The 19,946-nt window shown below is 49.7% G+C and overlaps 1 long non-coding RNA gene across 5 annotated transcripts; it reads left to right on the forward strand.

The window, feature by feature from the left end:
- The first annotated feature begins 4,763 nt into the window (after positions 1–4,763).
- Positions 4,764–18,836, forward strand: LOC114767524 (uncharacterized). Of its 5 annotated transcripts, none has more exons than XR_003742952.1 (7): positions 4,764–5,138; positions 11,106–11,248; positions 12,783–12,910; positions 14,017–14,080; positions 15,961–16,025; positions 17,674–17,750; positions 18,579–18,836. It is a non-coding gene; the product is annotated as an uncharacterized LOC114767524 (long non-coding RNA). The 5 variants fall into 5 exon arrangements; XR_003742950.1 differs by having other exon boundaries at positions 4,778–5,138; positions 11,106–11,177; XR_003742949.1 differs by lacking the exon at positions 4,764–5,138 and adding an exon at positions 6,591–6,910 and having other exon boundaries at positions 11,106–11,177.
- The last annotated feature ends 1,110 nt before the right edge of the window (positions 18,837–19,946 follow it).

Genomic DNA, 19,946 nt, shown 5'->3' on the forward strand with positions numbered 1-19,946 from the left:
TGGGGACGCTTCACTGACTGTCGTGTGTTGTTCTGTGAACAGAGTAGCAGCTTTTAGTTGAAAGATTATTGCACTTCTCTGACAATGATTGATCTGTAACTTCTGCTAACATGCTGGATCTTGGAGACGAGCTACCCCAGGTCATCAGTCAGAACCACTTTTTTAGTCCACAGTTGGAGCTACAGGGTCTATTGAACATCTGCTGATATTCATAGTGTCACACTGAAGGCTTCAGTAGGTGTGTAGCACTTTGTGTAAGAGGATGTGGTTTTATGAAGCAACATAACGGTAACAAGAATAAACATTAATGCAGTGAAGGTCCATAAACATACATTTAGAACATTAAACAGGAATATTTTGCAGCATTGTAAACAGAATTGGAATTCTAACGTTCTAATGTAAATGCTCTAAATGGACTGAAATCAATGAAATGCTGCAGCCAGGGTAATATGCAAATGAACGTGGCTAATTGTGCCACGACTACAGGCTGACAGGGGAACGAAGCGCAGAGACGGGACAAACTGACAAAAGGAATGTATTAATAATAATAACAAAGGAAATCGGCACGAGGGCAAAAAAAGGGAACAAACAAAAACTAAAAACAAAACTGAACTGTTGGGCAGTCTGCAGGGCTCCAACCACGGATGCCTAATCATCAGCACCCGTCCATGGTTAGAGCCTTGCCGTCAGGCTCCAGCTGCACCCACGACAAGCACAGCACACAGTGCACACGCAAATGTGCCTTCAGCTGAATTGGGCCATAAACAAAAATCATGGTGTCATGATAACACGCTGTGTTACGCAGCGCAAAAATAATCCAAATGGCTTTAAATGACATTGTGTCATAATGTAGCGGGGACAAGTGTTGGTGAGATTTTCTGCAGCAGGAAAGACACCCGAATTCTGAAGGGCTCCACACAGCTCCCCTGCGTGCACTCTTCACCCTCCTGCCTGACTATGCAACAGCTTCATCTAACGGGCCATCAGAGACCTGAACGTTCGGGGACTGACACACACACACACACACACACACACACTACCTCTGTTATATTGAGTAATATTAACTATTATTGCACTTTTCCATTTCACACAGCAGTATTGGCACTATTTCTCATTCATGTCACTAGTTTAGCGCTGTCTGTCACACTGTTGTTGACATGTTTTTTGTTAAATGTTACACTTGCATTGCCTGTGTCCCCTGTAACGTTGTTCTAATGTTACATGTAGCGCCAGGTTCCAGAGAAACTGTTCTGTTTCACTATGTACCATCTAATATGTATGTAGCTAAAATGACAATGAAGCTCAACTTCAACCAAGGTCTCATGCATCACGGCCTATAGACGTAATCGCTTGGCCATAGGTATATTGGTATATATAGGTATATGGGAGTTTTTTAAAGACTTGATCCAGTGGATTTTCACACGTTTCTGGCCCTTCTGAACCCATCTTTAAAGGGGCAGCTCGGATGGTCAACACGAATGTGTTTAAGGACGTCTATTTTAGTTCACTGTGTAAATCCGGAGCGGTTTGTGGAAGAGAAACGCAGCATCCCTGACCACAGACACGCGTGCTGCCGTTAAACGTGGCCTTTGTAAAATTGTAATTGGCCATATGTAGAAATGTGCAAAATGAATTGTTCTCACCATCGTATGGTGAGAAAAAGTGCATCCAAGGTGCATCCACGTTCCAACCGCTCGACTACAGAGGAAATGTGATCTACCCAGTGCAGGAGTAAATGTCATGTCATGTCATGGTCAGTAATAGGCGTTTGGAGGCGCTGAATTGCAATGATAGAACTGATAAAAACGTAGCAGGTGGACAAACGCATTTTGCATTTGTCAAGTTAACATTATAATGCACTGCATTGGCCTATAAAGATATAATCATGTCATATTTGTTGTGCTCGTACAGTGAATGCACAGGTGGAGAAATGCAGCATTATACACGATATAATATGGTTTTTAATAAATGCACGGCCGCCAGGGTGCGCTGTTAACACTGATGGTGCTGATTGTCGTTAGTCTCGGTCTGTGGCATGCAGTGTCGCCGCTCTTCTGTTGTTCATTCCTCAGTCTGAGGAGGAAAGTTGCACATTTTAAAACACTCGCTATTAATAGCTCCGCCGAGTTATCAATCGAAGACTCTGGTGCTGCAGCGCGCCGTTACGGAGGGAGAGTCAAAGGCGGGTTACGTAACACGGGCACGTGAGCACAGAGACGTAACGGGCTTGGGGGGGGGGGGGGGGGGGGGGGGGGGGGGGGCAGCGAGAAAACACACACACACACAACGTACATACACACACTTTAAATCCATAAAGTTTGGAACGACGCTCGTCCATTGAGACGTGCCTTTTGAATGAGTTTGGTGGATGAATGGATGGATGGATGGATGGGGTGGACGTAAGGGAATTAATAAGAGGAGGAAAATTGCGAAGAAGGACACGCACACACACACACACACCGGGGGGGTGATATCTGGCAGAAGCGTCTATAACGCTGCACGGCGCACATGTGACGACGCCAGTCCGTTCATAAATATTCAGCGCCTCCCCTCTATTCATGCAGCCCTTCTGTCGAGGTGCTTATTGTGCTGCGGCTCCGGACCACGTGATTCCGACTGGGGGGGGAGGGGCGGGGCGTTCTATAAATAGCTCTATAGCTCGGCTTCCATTGACATCATTTAGGCAGGAGAGATGGAAAAATAAACAGAGGGGAAAGCTCGGAATTCAAACACCACCCCCCCCCCTCCACCCTGTCCTTTCTCCCACCCAGCAGCCAATAGCGAAGGACAAGAGCTGCTTCCATTTCCTAGAACGATGGGCAATGGAAACGTGAGAGCAGATGGACTGGACATCAAACATATTAAAAGATCCGTGTATACACACCTCGCCATGTGTATCAGAAACCCCGGGCAAATATTTTGGACGTCTGATTAATGGAAATGTTGTCCCCCACGCTTATAAAAGGTCCTGCTGGATGGATGGGCGCCGTGTTTGTGCGGTTGATCCCATAACCGGGGTCCTCGGTGGGCACCTGGCTGTGGCCGTGACCTCTATGCTCTTGTTTGTGTCTGTGTGACTTGATCCTGGTGGATCGCCCATTGCCTTCTCACGGACGATGGAATGGCAGCCGCCCGCGAGTGCATGTAAAAAAGGACAAGAATCGTGGATCTGGAGACAATTTATTGATGCATGTCCAGGTCGGGAGAGGAGCTTTAGCTTTGACACAGCAGTAGCGTCCCAGGAGACCTGACATTTGGTGACCTACAACGTCAAGAGCAGTTTGGATAGGAAATATGGGTGGTGGGACTTCGGGGGTGGTGAGTCTGATAACTGTGTGTAAAACCCACTTACTACCTACTTTACAAAAGTCGTTGAAAAATGGGCTTGAATTGAACAAAAGTACAACAAGATTAATAGATAACCAGTGGCAAAGTTTGAACTATTGATGAAGCAACATCTGCTGATGCACTGGATACTATAGTGGCTGGAACTCATGTCTCCTCAATACATGCATGCAGATATTCCAATATTCCAATTCTAAAAACAGACATTTCCGGCCATCAGAGTCAATCGCCTGGCTCCACGGGTACGTATGTGCAGGTTACCGAGTGGAGATTAGTGGCAGGAGGACCATGGACACGCCCTTAAACAGACTCTTGCCTGCATGGGCAGTGTACAGGATGAAGGACGGGGTCACGGGGTCACGCCTGCTTGCTGTCCAGAATGTCTTTATTCTGTAATGAATTCTTGGGGGGGGGGGGTAGTGGTATTCTCCCGGGTTCAGGACCACGGACAGCTCCTCCCGTGACTAGTGGACGGTCTGCAGCGGATTCTCGGTGCTGCGTGTGGCGTGCGTGTGAATTCAAGTCCAATTCGCGTAATGCTCATTTCGCATCGTGACGTCTCCAGTATTGGACCTGATGGCTTCAGTATTGGACCTGATGGCTCGTATCGTGAAACCTTTTTTCTTTTTGTTCCTTGTTTTGCGTGCATATCTCTGCGCAGCGTTATTTTTAGCGTCTTCTGGCCGAATCCGTTCCCCTCACGTCGCCACGTCCTCCATCGCGGCGTCAAACCTTTTGGTTTCCAATATTTAGCCCTTCTGTCCCTTTTTACCTCGCCCAAGTCCCGCGCCCCGCCCGCCCCTCCTTGCCCGCTGAATTAATTTGATACTATTTTTGAAAGTCAGTGTTTCTAAGGGATACCTAATGACGCAATGACGTCAATGCAGGTCAATAGCACACTGGCAGCGCGCGCTGGCGACCGAGACGGAGGAGAGCCGGTCTCCGCCACCGCCGTCCGTCCTCCGTCCCTCCCCGCACGCCGAGATCGGTGGGAAGCGGCGGCGCCCTGAAATAAAGCGCTATAAATACACCCCACCCGCCCCGCGCCCGGGCTTTCGCGGGGTGACCGGGGGCGTCTTTCCGTGCTCCGGTCCTCCTGGCCAGAGAGAGAGAACAAAACAAACAAAAAAAAGAGTCCCGTCCCGAAGCCCTGCAGTGGCCGGACACCCACACACACGCTCAGAGACTAACCACCAAAAAAAAACAAAAAAAACACGCAAAACCGAGCGGGCGCGCGCCGTGTGACCCGCTCCCATCCGTCGTGACGCAAGAGGCGCATTTCGTCCCGTCGCGCGGTTTTCGTCCCGAGCGGATTCTGCGAAACTTACTCCCGAGGTAAGGCGCGCTTGTTCTTTTTTTTTATTTTATTGCGGTTATTAATGCGCGGTGCACGCGCGCCGCCAGGTCACGCGCCTCCGCCAACTTGTGTCCGGAGCGCGCGACGGGTCGGCGACAACCGGGTCTCGGGGCTGCGAGTCGCTCCGCAGGAATTCTCCCCGGCGTCGTCCACCAATGCGGCGGCCGCGTGGGCGTGTTCGCCCGCCGCGTGGGGTTCCTCGGGTCCCCCGGTGGCACCTCGAATCTCGCTCCGACGGCGTCCGGGTAAAAGTTTTACCTCGCGACAACGTCGCCATTCAACGCGCTCGGGTTACTGGACAAGAAAGGCGGAAGTAAGAGGTTCGACCTGTTGACTGGAGGTCACGTGTTCGTGTCGGTGCGCAAATCTTCTAAATGATTTCATTTTTGGGGGGAAAAAAAGTCTAATCTGCCGATTCCCGACCCTCCCGTCCCAGGTAAGACCCGAATTTTTATTTTTTTCATTCTAGCCTTTTGTCTACTTCATTATTAGCCTTAATTAGCGGCCTAATTAACCTGTTTTCGGCTCACAGCCGTCCAAACAAGGAGACGCGCTGGTTGTCACGACAACGGGCGCGCTCCCACGTCAGCGCTGATTGGCCACTTCATGTCGTCCGGATCCAGCCGCCCCGGAGACGCGATTCGTCGCCTCGACGCCTCCACGACTCCCCGGTCGGAGAGGGAATCCTCGGGACGGGGACATTTCTCGAATTGCGCGCCTTTCGCGTCCACGGCTGCTGTTCGCGTCTCTTTCTGCGGGGTTTTGGCATCGCGCAAAACGTGCGTGCAATCGACAAGCGCGCGCGAGGCAGCCCCGTACGTCACGACGCCGGCTCGCCGTGGGCCTGTGTTCAAGCGAACCGAATCGGGGCGCAATAACGCGCAGCGGGTGCCTGGGTGCAGCCGGGGTTCGTGTCCGCTCCTCCCCGTGGGTAATAACTGGGACTCGGGGTGCCACACTCTGACCAGGGGCTGCAGCCACAGAACGAACGATTCCACGTGACGTGGTCGGAACCGGGAGGAGGGGGAGGGGCCTGCGTTCGGCCGTCTGGCGTCAAGTTTCACAACTGATCTCCGTGTGCTGCACGACGCGTGACGTTGGGACGTTCTCGGCCTCGCAGTACCCCCGGGCGCCGTTTGAGGGGTGCTGTAATCGCGTCGATTAACGCGACTCCGAGCCCCTCCCCCTGAATTCTGCAGGACTTCTCGAATCACCTCCTCTGGCGAGTTTGCGTGGGGCCGTCAGCACAACCGTGGCACACAGAACCCCCCCACAGTAAACTTTCTTTCTGTTGGATATGAATACATGTCATCTGGCATTTATACCAACAGGCGAATTACCGCAGTTCTCGCCGCAAGCCACGCCTTTTATTTCGCCCCGTTCACGTGACCCCCGGCGTGGAGCCCCGAGACGTCTCCGAACCGCGGACCGGAGGCGCGGGCTCTTTAAGGGGCGAAGGAATAACGCCCGGTCTGACATTTTCATTAATCCGACGGAAGGCTCCGTAAAAAAAAAAAAAAAAAAAAACCCGCGCCCCGTTTTGTCTGCGCGCGGCGCGGCGACACCACGCGGCGGGCCGCGCGCATCGCCGGTGTCGCGGACGTTTCCCGCGCCGTTCATGCCCACTGCAGCACGGGCGGAGAGTAAAACCCGGTGCGGGACGGGCATCCACACCCACGGGGCTCTCCGGAGGAACGCTCGCTCGCGTCTCCTGGCCACTTGTGGTGGGAGATGTGGAGATGGTGATCAGTACGTGTGTGTGGGGGGGGGGGGGGCACCCCGACCCCGAATGCCGTTCCCGCGTTCCGCGTGACTCGCGCGGGGTGCCGGGAAAAGTCGAGGAGAGTCCGTGACTGCGTTCGGATCCAGATGGGGGGGGGGGGTTCGGTTCCGTGGGCGCGTGGGCACGGTGCGCGCGGCAGATCTCGCGGTGTTTATTGTTCACTCGGAGTCCGTCCGGTAATAAAAAACGTCGGCGGCCTGATAAGAAAGCGGCGCGGAGAACGACGGTAACGTCGTAACGTAGAAAAAAAAAAAGCGCCGGATCCAGCCAGGCGGAGGAGAATAGACGGGAACGCGGCCAGGGACGGGCTCTACTCAGAAGTGGGAGAACCTGAACGTGACGTCAATGCCTAGTAACTGACGCAGCCCCCCAACATTAACAAAAAAAGAAGAAGAAGATGAGGAAGATGAAGAAGTCTGCGCGCGGTAATTATCGCATCTTACGGAATAAAAAACCGCGGGAGGGAGACGGACCTGTCGGCGGACGAGTTTCCCGGCGAAAGTTGCGCGGAGACACCGACGGGATGGAAGGAAGGAAAACCGGGAAAGACAGAACCGGGATCCGCGCAGGAGGGAATGTCGGGAAGGACGAGGAGCGTCGTGGTGTGCAGGCGCGAGGAAATGAGATTATTCGAGATTATTATTATTCGGGCGGGAAGAGCGGGGGGGGGGGTCGGTTTCTTTCATTAATAATAATAATAATAATAATAATAAATGTGTGATGCAACGGAGGGGAGCGTGCCCACTTGGACATGTACATTACACGGACTGCACGCAGAATGCACCCCCCCCACCTCACTCCACCCCCACCCCCCCCCCACCCCCCCGCAACACCGCGAACTAAAAATAGCAGCGGGGTTTGATCGCGCTCCAGAAATAGACGGAGGGGTATCACTCGTATAAAAAGGAGCGCGTTTTCCGCGAAAAGTCGCACCGCGCCGCCGCCGACGCGGGAACAGCCTGTACCGTTCCGCCGCGCGTGATTTTATTTATTATTTTTTTGTATGTATATATATATATATATACGTGTGAGTGTGTGTGTTTAAAACTTGACTTTTTTTGTTGTTGTTTTTTATTCTCGCGTGTTTTTCCTCGTTGCAGCGCGGCTTCCGTGCAGCGGTAAGTAGCCCTCGACCCTCGGGTTCGTGTCTTTTTTTTTTTTTTTTTTTTTTTGGGGGGGGGGTAACATGCATCTTTATTTTTTGCTCGCATGCTCCGGCTGCGCCCGTCCGTCTCGGTGACGCGCGGTCGCCCGTGTGCTGGTCTGCGGCGACACGGATGCATCTTTGGTAGGAAGATGTCCCCGTTTTAGACGTGAATGAAACGCGCTCCTCTCTGCAGAGGAGGGATCACCCCGCCGGTGAAAATGTGAATCGGGAGACGCTGTCGGCGCTGTTGAGTCTCTCCTCACACACACACACACACACACACACACACACACACACACACACACACATATATATATATATATATATATATATATATTTTATTTTTTTTTTGTCTCTCCGCGCGCATGCAAAGGGTCTCCGACGACGAGGAGACCCTCGCTTCCACTTTCCAGCGATGCAACCCCCCCATACTTATAACAAAAAAAAAACAAAAAAAAGAACCCCACGACCCCGCGGAACACGGGGACCCCGGAGAAGCGGCGAGGAGGAGGGGGGGCGCTGTCCAGCGCTGCCGGTGCTGAAACGAGGGGCGGAGGGGGGGGGTCTCTGCGCCGTCCTGAGTCCTGCGCCACCCGGGACACCGACTCCGTTATCGTGGCAAGTTTTTTTCATCCCTCCGCCGCCCGGACCACAAAATTCCACGGTTCCCTTTGGGAGGTTCCAACTTGGGAACAAGCGACAACTTCGCAACTCGGAAAGTGACGTTGCGACTTTACTCGTCTTTTACGTCGGTTTTATAACGATGGTGGGGCTGGATGGGGGTGGGGGGGGTTCCGATCGTACGACCACCGCGGCGACCATCGACGCGTAGCAACGGCGACAACCCGCGACCGCGCCCCCCTCACCTGCGTCTCCCGACGTCCGGGGGGGGTCTGGCGGAGTCGGGGAGGACGCGGACGGCGGAGTCGTGACTGGCGGAGGGAGTGATGTAGGCGCGCTGGCTGCGTCAGGAGAGGCGGACGCTGTGCCGCGCAGACGGGGGGGGGGGGGAGTCGTGACTGACTGGTGGAGAGAGAGAGAAGGTGGTGGTGGGGGGAGACCACCCAATAAAATGCTCATCAGGATATCATTCATCCGGGCCAGGGGGGGGGTTCTTTTTTTATATATTTCTACCTCTGTACCCCACCTCCACCCACCCTTCCTGCCCACCTGCCCCACGCAAGCGACGCTGTTTGATCCCGATATAGATCGTGACCCTCCCTCTCGATGCCATCACGTGAAAACTGTTTCCAGGAGGGCAACGCCGGTGCATTCTGGGGCGTTTTTTTTTTTGTTTTTTTTTGGGGGGGGGGGTTGCAAGTAGGATCCCGCAACATCTGTACTTTTCTGGACGAGTTGCGCTCTGCGTCGACACGTGTTCGTGCACCGTGCCGCTCGGTAGGATTTTATTATTTTATTCCCCCCCCCCCCCACACAAAAAAAAAAAATTCTGTTTGGCTCCTACTGTAAAGAGCTTCTCGGTTGGGTGGAGATGAGAAGAGACCCCCGTGCCCCGGCTCGGTGGTATCCTCCAGTGAACTCTCGGCGGCGATGGCGTGTTGTTGTTGTCCCGGGAACCACGCGCCACCGGACGCACGTCTCCCGTTACAAAGAAAAAATGACCGAATAAAAAACGGTGCCTTCGTACACTAACGCGTTTATACCACGTCTTGCGCCAACTAGGATACAATACGGTACCACCCCCCACCCCCCCACTTCTCCTTTTCAAAAAGGGGGGTCCCTATCCGAGCGAGGCGCCGATTGGCGGATGACGATTTTTAGTTTGCGCCAATGAGATCCCTCGCTGCTCTCTATTTATTGCGCGCAGATTAAAGACTGCTCTCTCCTTCACCCAGACGGCGGCGGCGGCGCACTCCTCCACCGGAGCGCTGGGAGGGGAGGGGAGGGGAGGGGGGGGGGGTCGGGCTCAGCACCGCGGACAGCCGCCGTCCGGACGCGGGGACTCTCGGCTCGCGGAGCGGGGCTCGGCTCGGCTCGGCTCGGTTCGGGAGATGCCCTCTGTAGCTTCCCACCGGCGGACCGCCGGCTGCTGCCGCCGCCGCCGCCGCTTGTCCCTCGCGAATCTTTTTGCGGTCTGGGCTTGCTGTTCGTAACTACTAAGCTGGGAAGCCCTTACCCCAAAAAGCATTCGCGGGGGGCGCATTCGCCGAGGACGCCGTTCGCACCGACCATGGATTATTACCATCATCATCGTCGTCACTATTACAACTATTATAATGCATTATGTGTGTTTTTTTTTTTTTTTTCTCCCAAAAATGTAAATTACATATATATTTTTAAAAATTAGAATAACTTATCTATTTGTTTAATTGTGAACTTTAGGAAGAAAAAAAAACAATATTTAATTTTTCTTCTTTCAAATCTTCCTTCGTCCTCAAACTCTCAGATGCCTATACCCCCCCCCACCCAACACACACACACACACACCTTATACAAGGTGGAAATGTTCCAGAATCAACGAGCAAGGCAAGAAAAACCGGGTGTAAACACACGGGGGACCCCGGGGTTGAACAAGTTGCACGTGGGGGGTGTGACAAAGTGACTTCGTCTGGCGGTGAGGGTGGGGTAGTTTTTTTTTTTAGGGGGGAAGGGGGTCCCTTACAAGCACTTTAGAAACATTAAAAACTCCAGTGTCGTAATCCCCACAGTGAGAGACGAACTAAACACACACACACACACAGAGAGAGAGAGAGAGTACAAAGAAAACTTATACACACACACACGCGTTTTCAGTCGAAAGGCAACTTCTTTTTTTTTATTTCTTGAGCGATCGGAGCCTCATAAAATGACCGTGCGGTGTCTAGCGTGTGTGTGTGTGTGTGTGTGAGAGAGAGAGAGAGAGAGATGCTCCACGAGCGTGCGAGGAGCTGCGAGTCTTTACCCAGCAGCCTCCTCTCCCGCGTTTCACACACACACACACACACACGTGTCTCCTCGGGCCCTTCGCGCAACTGATGCCCCCCACGCCCATCGGCCCGCTGGAAGCCTGTCCGGCTCTTTCACGATGTGCAAAACTCACCGACAGCACGACAGAGACCCCTCCAGTCACCCCAATAAATAAACGCATTAAAGAAGAGAACGACGTGGAACACGAACCATAAATACACACGCACCTCTCAGCGTGGGGCAGTAGGGCGGGGCTTCTTTTAGGAATGAAGGCCCACTCACCTGAACCCACGACAAGGAGCCACGAGGCCCGAAACACGACCAGACCGCCGCTCCCCCCGTAATAATTATAATAATCACGGACAACAAGATCAACCTGACTGTTCGGTCGCAGGGTGGCAGGGGTCAAAGGTTACAGAGGCGTCACAAGCGCACGTCAGACGTAGAGAGACGATCGCCGTTTCGTATGAAGTCGCGACGACAACGGCTTCGTGTTCCACGCGTGAACCCCCCCCACCCCGTTAACGCCCCACTCACGCCGCGCTTTCTGTCTCTGTTTCCCGCAGGCGCGCCGCGGTCCCGGGGTGCGGAGGAGAGGCGACCGGGGAGCCCGGCCTTGGCGTGTCCGGAGGGGACAGGTGCGACCGGAAATCGCTTCCATTCGGACAAATAAATTGTCCGACTGTAACAGGACGTAGAGAAGGACAGGGTGCGTGCGTCGTGACGTGTCTGGAGATGAGGGGGTTCCCCGGTGGGTGCAGGTGTATGTCCCGGACACTGCTGCTGTGCTGTCCCAGCAGGCCGGAGGCCATGTTACTTGTGCGGGTCACGGTTTGGGGGTCCGCCTTTAGGAAAATGTAAAACCCTGGCAGCGCCGAGGCATCCGCAGGCCTCACGTTGCATTTCTATGTTAACCCCCCCCCCCCCAACGTGCCGGAACAGCGGATATTTATCTAAGTATGTATTTAATATAAGATATTACAGATGTCCCCTGCTTTTGGGGTTTACGACGCGGGCCGGCCTCGTCGTTTCCTCGTGTCTGCATGAGTCACGGCTGCTGCCACGCCGAGGCCCCGACACCCCCGCCCCACCCCACCCTGCTCCACCCCTCACCACCCATAATCCATCTCTGTGCCGGCCGGGGGGGGGGGGGACGTCGTGGAGATTTAACGTTCCTTCCTTCGTTCATCCGCCCGTCCGTGTTTAGAAGCGAGGCACAGGCCCACACCCAGACTCCGGTGAACCGCGAGAGGCCTTGCTGCCACACGTCCTCCATTATCATAAACAGCAGCAGCTCTGGCTGTTTGATTCGACCTCGTGTTGTTCTGGTCAGTCTCGGCCACGCGGAGTTGTTGTTTTTCCTGTGCACGTTACGAGTGGCCGCGGCGCACGCAGCTCCTGCTCCCCGGGCCTGTCGGACGATGCCGTGGAAGCTTCGCTTTTATTCTATGAAGCGCAGTTGTTCGTTTCCAACTTGTTTTAGCATCCAGAACTGAATCAGGGTTTAAAAGAAGCACAGAAGCGTCACGTCGGCGGTGAATCTGGCATTGTCGGATATTTATAGCGTGCTATGATGGCCTATGAATCATGTGATTACAATATCAGGTGGATTTCCAAATCATAAATCATTGCACAGGAATTATATATAGAATAGAATTGTATATATAGGATACAGAATAAGTTTTTCAATAAGTTTCTTTCATGTCCCGAACTCTGCTCGGAGGTGAATTTCTTTTGTTCACATTTAGTCTCATGTGATCAGCAACAGATTCTCAAACACAGACATTTTCAAACGGAGAAAAAGAACCCACAACAGGTCCAACGTCTCTCGCGTTCATCTAATTTCTGTCTTTCTTGGTTTTATAAGCTCTTATAAGACAGTTCTAGACAATCCTTGTCCATTCATAACTGACCGTGTCGCTGTCCTCCCGTACGACATGACGTGGTATAAGTAATCGTTTCTCTTGGTGGTAGGACAACTTTTTTGATACTTTCAGATATGAGGAGTCACTGCACGAAATAATTGATCTGTGAAATTAAAATACTTTCTGATTGATTGGTACACACACACACACTCACACACACACAGGGGATTTAAACTAAACTCGTAGAGCTGTTTTCACACGACATGCCGTCCAGACCTTATTCATTTTCAAGTCGTGCTCATATTTGTGTTTGTTGCTTTCATTTTAAAAAAAGCTGAAATCTCAGTTTTGTCCTGCTTGTCCTGTTCTTCCCTGCAGCCGCCCCTGTCCCCCTGTCCCCGCTCAGGACGAGATTGTGTCTCGGACTTGCTGCCGGTGAGGTTCTGACCACCTCTCGTCCCCGTTCTGCGTCACCGGCCGCACAGCGATGTGTTTTCAGACGACAGGTAACGTTCTGATCGCTCTCATTACTGTTCTCACTACACGCGGTGATTCCACTTTGTCTAACTGAAGAAATGTGTGAATCACTGGCGGCCAGGTTCTGTAAAGTTCTGCTTCTGCTCCAGCTCTCGCCACGATACGTTTACTCATAAACCATGCAAGCCAGGAGGTTCTTCCAGGCCTGTTTCCCACAGCCGGCAGCCCCACCCTTCCCCTGCCGTACGTCCCTCGCGCATGGGGGTCCTCTGCCTGCACCTGTACCGGGGTCATTCCACCCGGACGGGGCAGATATGCAGAGTTCAGACGAGCTTATCCAGGACGTGCCAAGTTTCCACCCCGGGACCGAGGCTGAAAATAAGCCCGAAGCGCACGCACCTGCAGGCACATGCATTCGCTTATAGAGGAGGATAAATGTGTTTTAAATGTACAATTTTTATGTAGAAGTTACAAATTACCGAGCAAAGGGGAATTCTAAATAAAGACACATTACGATTACTCATACACACACACACACACACACACACACACACACACACACACTTACGCACGGACACTCATGCGTGGCCTTCCGTTGTCAGAATAATCTTCCAAATGACAATTATCCAAGTAAATTTGAGTTATAAAGCACATTTATTGCATATTTAAATTTTAGTAACTTTCCATTGGTGAGAAAGAACTGTGTGTGAAACATCCAGAACTGATAAGAAAGATTATAATGAAGTTATAAGGTTATGTCATATCATGGTTTCTATGATGTATATATATTCTTTGCATGTTTTATTCTCATTTATATTTTAAAACACTTATACTTTAGCAAGTTTTGAAGTTACTAAAACCACACTTTGGGCTGTGGAGCTACTACTGCTGCATTACTGAATTCTTATTTTCTGTAAAAGTGAAATAGACTGTAAAAGTGAAACGTTCTACATCCTGCCATAAATCAGCTGTTTTTAAAATTACAGTAATGAGAAGAAATGATGAGCAGTAAAAGCTGCGAAGGTGTGCAGTGAAGACATGACTTATTTTGCATCAGCACTCAACAGCGTTTCAAAGCAGAGAGCACAGATTAATTTGTAATTCATACTTTAATATACAATTTTTTTTTTTGCAGGACAAGATATGGACAGTGTCAACATTTGATAAGGTTTAAGAGAAAGATATTTCCATTCATAAAGGTTTGTGCTGTGTGGCAACCACAATCTGAATCATATTTAATTCCTTTATTGCCAAATTAATTTTATACAGTTCACTGAGCTACAAAATTCACTAAAAACTTTTTTTAAACAATTACTGAGCAACTTTTCTTGAAGAGTGTATGTATTTGTATGGACTGATAGATTATACTTTTTTATAATAGCTGCAACATTTAAAATGTCACCTTAATGAAATTCCCATAGGTAAAATAAACATTTCTTCCAGGATTTCTCCCTGTATTTAAGATTTTAGTCCTCCAATGTTGCATTTTGTAAAAGCAAAGTAAGAACAGGGTGTTACATGATACGTGTTGAAAGTGAAAAAGATAAATATCACATGAAACAACAATTGAAACATGTCCATACTTCCTACATTTCAGATATTTTATAAAGTACATATTATAAAAACAGAGACATCAAAGAAAATCTGAATAATTTGAGCAGACTTCCAGGTTCCATGTCCAATTCTCTGTTCAAATGCACAGTTAATGTGTCCTGTGAAATAAATGAAAATGTAAACCTTTATTAGACTTTCCTCAAACGTAAACACATGGGCCCGTATCTGAAATTACCAACTGTACCTGAGCATCAGAATCTCTTTAGTTCAGGCCAGATTAGTTTTAAATTAAACATTGCAGACCGGATTAAATGATCAGAAGCATACGGCATCGTAATCGTGACCCCCAGATTTTTACTGTCGATGTTTTTGGACAATTACAGACTTCTTTTTATTCAATTATACGTAGCTTCTTTTAGACGAGGGATCAAAACAGTACATGAGCAGCACTTTATTTAAAAAGAGAAAACTAGCTGTACATTTTATGAATCACAGAGTTGCACAGTTTGTTCTTGCAGTAAAAGATTTGCATTTCTCCCCAGAAAGGAAGCTACTACGGCTTCATAGCGACAGCTTTCCTGCGCTGAACACATGCCTTGTGTACTTACAAACCTGGGTTTCGGCAAACGTACAGTGTACATAGGCGCCCAAACTTATGATCGGTGAGGGAGGGTGGAATGGTTTCATGGCAAAACCATTCATAAAATCCAGAAATGATAAGGGCCAGGCAGGGAAGGGCCGGGAGGATCGCAGGGTAGCCACATGTAAACTGAAGATGTAAAGAGTTTTAATGGGTGGCAGGACACAGCTTATCTTTGCGTCACTAAATACGTTACAAAATCATTTTAAAACAATGGCTTCATGTACAGTACAGCATTTTTATCCTGTTCATTAATTATTAATAATAATCTATTTATTTTTTTGCAAGAATTCTGCTCACATGGTTAATAAGCATGTAACTGAAATTTACTTACAACAAGATAATCATACGAAATATTAAAAGGGAAATGTTTTAACTGCAGACAGAATCTGTTTATGAGTTATCTCACACGGTGTGAGACATGGAAAGTCAAGCTTGGTCTTTATAATTGACATAGAATGTGAGATATGTTTATATTTCGGCCTGTGTGTGTGTGTGTGTGTGTGTGTGTGTGTGTGTGAACCAGAGAATGGGAATGTCCTGAATCTGCTGAATGATGTTTTCTTGTCTCCACCTTCTTTGCCAGCGGTCATTTCCAGGTCTTTATTTCTGCTGTACGTAGAATACAGTGCTAATTATGATACAGAAAAACAAATATAAGTGTGTGTGTGTGTGTGTGTGTGGACAAGAGGCAATGTACACACGAGTGAAAGTATCTGTGTGAGGAAGTGAGAATGGAAAGGGGGCAGAAAACGAATGAAAGTAGAATTGAGGCTGAATAAATCACTCTTAATAAGATTATAACAACAACAACAACAATAATAATAATAATAATAATAATAGCTATTAGCATTGACCATGTCCATCCTCCCTGATGTCTTTCAGGACTGCAGACTGGGATCTTGCCAGGAGCGCAGGAGAAGGGGCATCGGCTGCTGTGCGCCCAGCAGGTACCGGCCGCCAGCCTTTCTTTTATCACCGCAGCTGCCGTAGAAACGGGCGTGGTCGGACTGAATGAGGTCAGATAGCCGGTGCATGGTGGGGAAGCCCTCAGGCCTGCAGTGCCGTCCCTGTTTTTTCGGAACACCCGGCTGGGTAGGAAAGTCCTAGAATGTTTGGAACTGTAAAGTTTAATTTGCTGAAATCCGCTTCTTGAGTAGAACACGTGGAAGTGGCGGCTGTTGCTCTGATGAATGAAGCGGTGTGTGAGGTGTCACTGAATGGGACGCTGCGTGTGTGACTGGAAAGAAGGCATGATGCGGTTCCTCGGCCGCTTGGCCGGCTCAGGTTAATAAGAACGTTTTTTGGGCGTGTGTGCCCGTCTTACGGTACGGTGTAAAGTGCCCTCGTACCCCTGCACCAATGCCTTGATCCCGGGGACGGCGGTATGTGCGTTAGGCCCCAGCAGGGGGGTGTGAGGGGACGGGGGACGGGGAATACGCGGGTGTGGGGCAGACCTGGATCCTGTTCACGAGATGTGTGTTGCATCTGTCACGGCACAGTCGGACTGGTACCGTGTATATGCTCATGTGCAAATTCACAGCAGAATTTCAGAGTGTAAAATTTCAAAAGCATGAATTGTGGATGATAATTTATTCCTTTGATTTTTGGCCATGGAAGTAGGTTTAAAAGCATATGCTCTGTGACGGGAAATCAGCGTTATGTCCGGGACGGCTGAGAGGCAGAGCGATGGGCACGGGCCTTCTGTTTATTAATCACAATTATGCATGCGAGTGTATGAACGTGAGGGAGTGTAAAAATCATCTGTGATCTTTGACTGTATAAACAGAATGTGAAAAATGATTTCTGCATTATGGTGAATGATAGGAAATTACACCTGCACATAAACCTGAAGGGAATAGATGTCACAAAATGTCTCGTTGGTAGAATCGTGTCATGCTATGAGACTTTGGTCTGGTATTAGGGCAAGATGATCAATAAGCAAGAGAACGTGTGAGAGTGTGTGTGTGATGTATGTAAGATGTGTAAGCGTCCGGTTAAGTGGCTGTTCAGGCTCGTACGTCCGCGCCTGTGTTTTACCTGTGAGGATCTACCACTCGTGCAGGTTTATATCTTCAGGTAGACGTATGAAAATGTCGTTTTCTGAAACGAGCCTCTCGTGTCCTCTGCTGGAAAAAGTGCTGGCAAGTCCTGCACTTTCATTCATTTACCAGAAAGGGAAAGAAGAAAAGCCACACACGGCAGCACGGCCTGCAAGCGTAAAAACTGCACCTCCTGGTTATTTCTGCCAAATGTGGTGTAATGTGCTGTAAATATAATTTGTGCCAAATATGATATAATAATCGGCTCACATACATATTTTCTTTACCGACGGGTTTCCTATTGTGCATGCACGATGATGCACAATAAGTCCGATGTGTGTGCATGTGCGAAGGTCATCATATATGTAATATATACCACACAGAACGTGCTGCTTACGTCACACGTTTCTCGTCATACTTTAAAAGAATTTCTTATTGCAACAATTCAGTCATATGAAGAGGAGCTTTTTTTGCTGGCGTGTATACACACACACACACACACACACACAAAGCAGGGTGTTGGACGTTAAAATACGTTTGTTTGTTTTTTAACCAGATTCCAGGATCACCCTGCTTACTGGTCCCACAACACTGGGAATTACGCTGGGACTTGTCCTGGGGGGGTTGAGGCAGGTGAGTGCTGCGGGCTCCTTTCTGTTGGCGTTGGTTTCTCGTGCTTCTGAATATGAACATGGGCATTGAACGCAGTCAGAATGGATAGGCATGTAAAGGAGGCTTGTGAGCTCCTGGTACGTCAAGAGTCCCCCGTTTGGGTTTCAGCACGACGGAGCTGGACGGTTTGCGTGTGAATGGTTGCTTAGGTCAGACAGGTCGCTGTTCACTTCTCCGTGGTGCTGAACCGCTGCCTGGCACGACACTTTGCTCTTGTTTTTTTATTTTTGCTGCCTGGCACGACACGTTGCCACCACACGCACCTCTGCTGTCTTTGTATTATTATGATGAGATAATATTATCGATGAGGAGATGCTCGGGACAGAAGGAGGTGTGGCGTATTTTCCAGGACGTGTTTTTTATGTAAATTATTTATTATGATGAGATAATAATATCAACGAGGAGATCCTCAGGACAGACCCTCTTTTCCAGGACTTCTTGTCTGAAACTAACGTGTGAAAAGTTCGGCTGCTTGACAATCGTTCATGGGGGTGATAAAAAAAAAAAAAAACTTTTTTTTAAATGCACACTATTTATTATAAGAAAATGTGGTGTCACGTTATGGCAATTTGTTCATGGTGAAACTGCGTGGTTTCCAACGTTGCCACAAACAGAAACGATTGGGTTTCGGCGTGGAGATCTGTTCCTGTGGAAATAAATTGGTGTTCATTTCATGTAAAACAGACGTAGTCATTTCAGTCATGTGTAATAATATTTCGTCTGCTGTTAAAAGTTTAATAAACCCTGTCGTCCTCCACTTGATGCCCTTCTTCTTCTCCTCCTTTACAGACGTTACCCCACGTCTGATGCGTGTCAGAAGACTACACAACGTTGCAGCGTTTTCCAAATTAAAGTCATATGTCTTATATATTAGGCTATTTTTTTTTTACTCCACAGGAAATATTTGGCTTTTCTGGCTTAAAGCGTACGTGTGAGGCGCAGTTGCCTAAAAGTTCAGAAGTTTTCTGTGTTTGCTGCACTGCTGTTTGAACTGGTTTTATAGACTGTAATAAAACATAAAAATAAAAAAAAAAACAATAAAGGGGCAAAGAAGCGATTGGGTGTTGCACGTGTGTTTTATTCGTGTTTCGCAGTTTGGTGACATTCGAAGGACACTCAATATTTCAGCCCTCACCCGTGCCCCGTTCTCGTGTAAATATCTACCCCACCGGGACGCTCTTTTCGCGGCGCCCCGCGTTTCCTGTACTAACCGCAGCCCGCTCGACAGCCGCCGCCGGCCGCGCAGGGCCCCGGCCGCTCGGCTCGCTCGCAATCCACGCCCGGTTGCGGGGCTGCGCGGTGCGTGGAGCGAGTTATGGCGACGGCGCCTGGGCGAGACCGAGCCCACAACCGCGGCCGCTTCAAAACAACCGCGGCGTCTTTTCTTTCTTTTTTTTTTTTGTTTGTTTGTTTTATATCTATTTGTTTTTCGTTTTTACGTGACGCCACGCGTGTCATTGTTTCACGTATTTCGCACGCGTGGAAAATTCGCGGGGAAGACGGCAGCCCGTCCACGAAGCCGCCTAGATGTTTACATAATCACAGCGCTCCTTCCGCGTTTGTAAAAACGCACCGCGACTCCGGATCTCGCGAGATGTTACTCGCACGGAGTTCTGGGAATTGCTGTTTTTTTTTTTTAAGTTTTTCCACCCGATCCGTCAGTTGTTCTCGATGGACGGAGACGGCGCGCTCCCCTGCTTTATGGCGCGACTGGAAGATTTTTCTCAGTTTTATTTTTTACCAGATGGACGCAATGCAGCGATTCTAAAAAAAAAAACGCTGCGTCTAAAATCGCCGAATGACTCATTCGCCGGACAGCACGCCGCCTTGCCTTGACAGGCGGTTCCTCGAACCAATGGCCTCCTCCCAACGAACATTCGTGGGCGGGGCCCCAGGTCCTCCCGCGACCAATCGCAGCGAACCTCCATTCATAAAGTGGTGCGAGCGGTTCTCGGCGCCGTGGGTTTCGGGGGAGGTTTCATAATCCTGAGTGAAACTGAAAAAACCCGTTCCGGACCGGGACCAATCAGAGCTGCGCGCAGAGGCTACTGTCATCTCTGTCCAATCGCGTCGCGTCCTCCGTCGCAACCGGTCCGCCCCTTTCCATACAGAAAACCAAATGAATGAGAATGGATTCCTCCTGAGCGACGCCGACGC

Source organism: Denticeps clupeoides, chromosome 17 (genome assembly GCF_900700375.1).
Source record: "Denticeps clupeoides chromosome 17, fDenClu1.1, whole genome shotgun sequence".
NCBI classification, from domain to species: domain Eukaryota; kingdom Metazoa; phylum Chordata; class Actinopteri; order Clupeiformes; family Denticipitidae; genus Denticeps; species Denticeps clupeoides.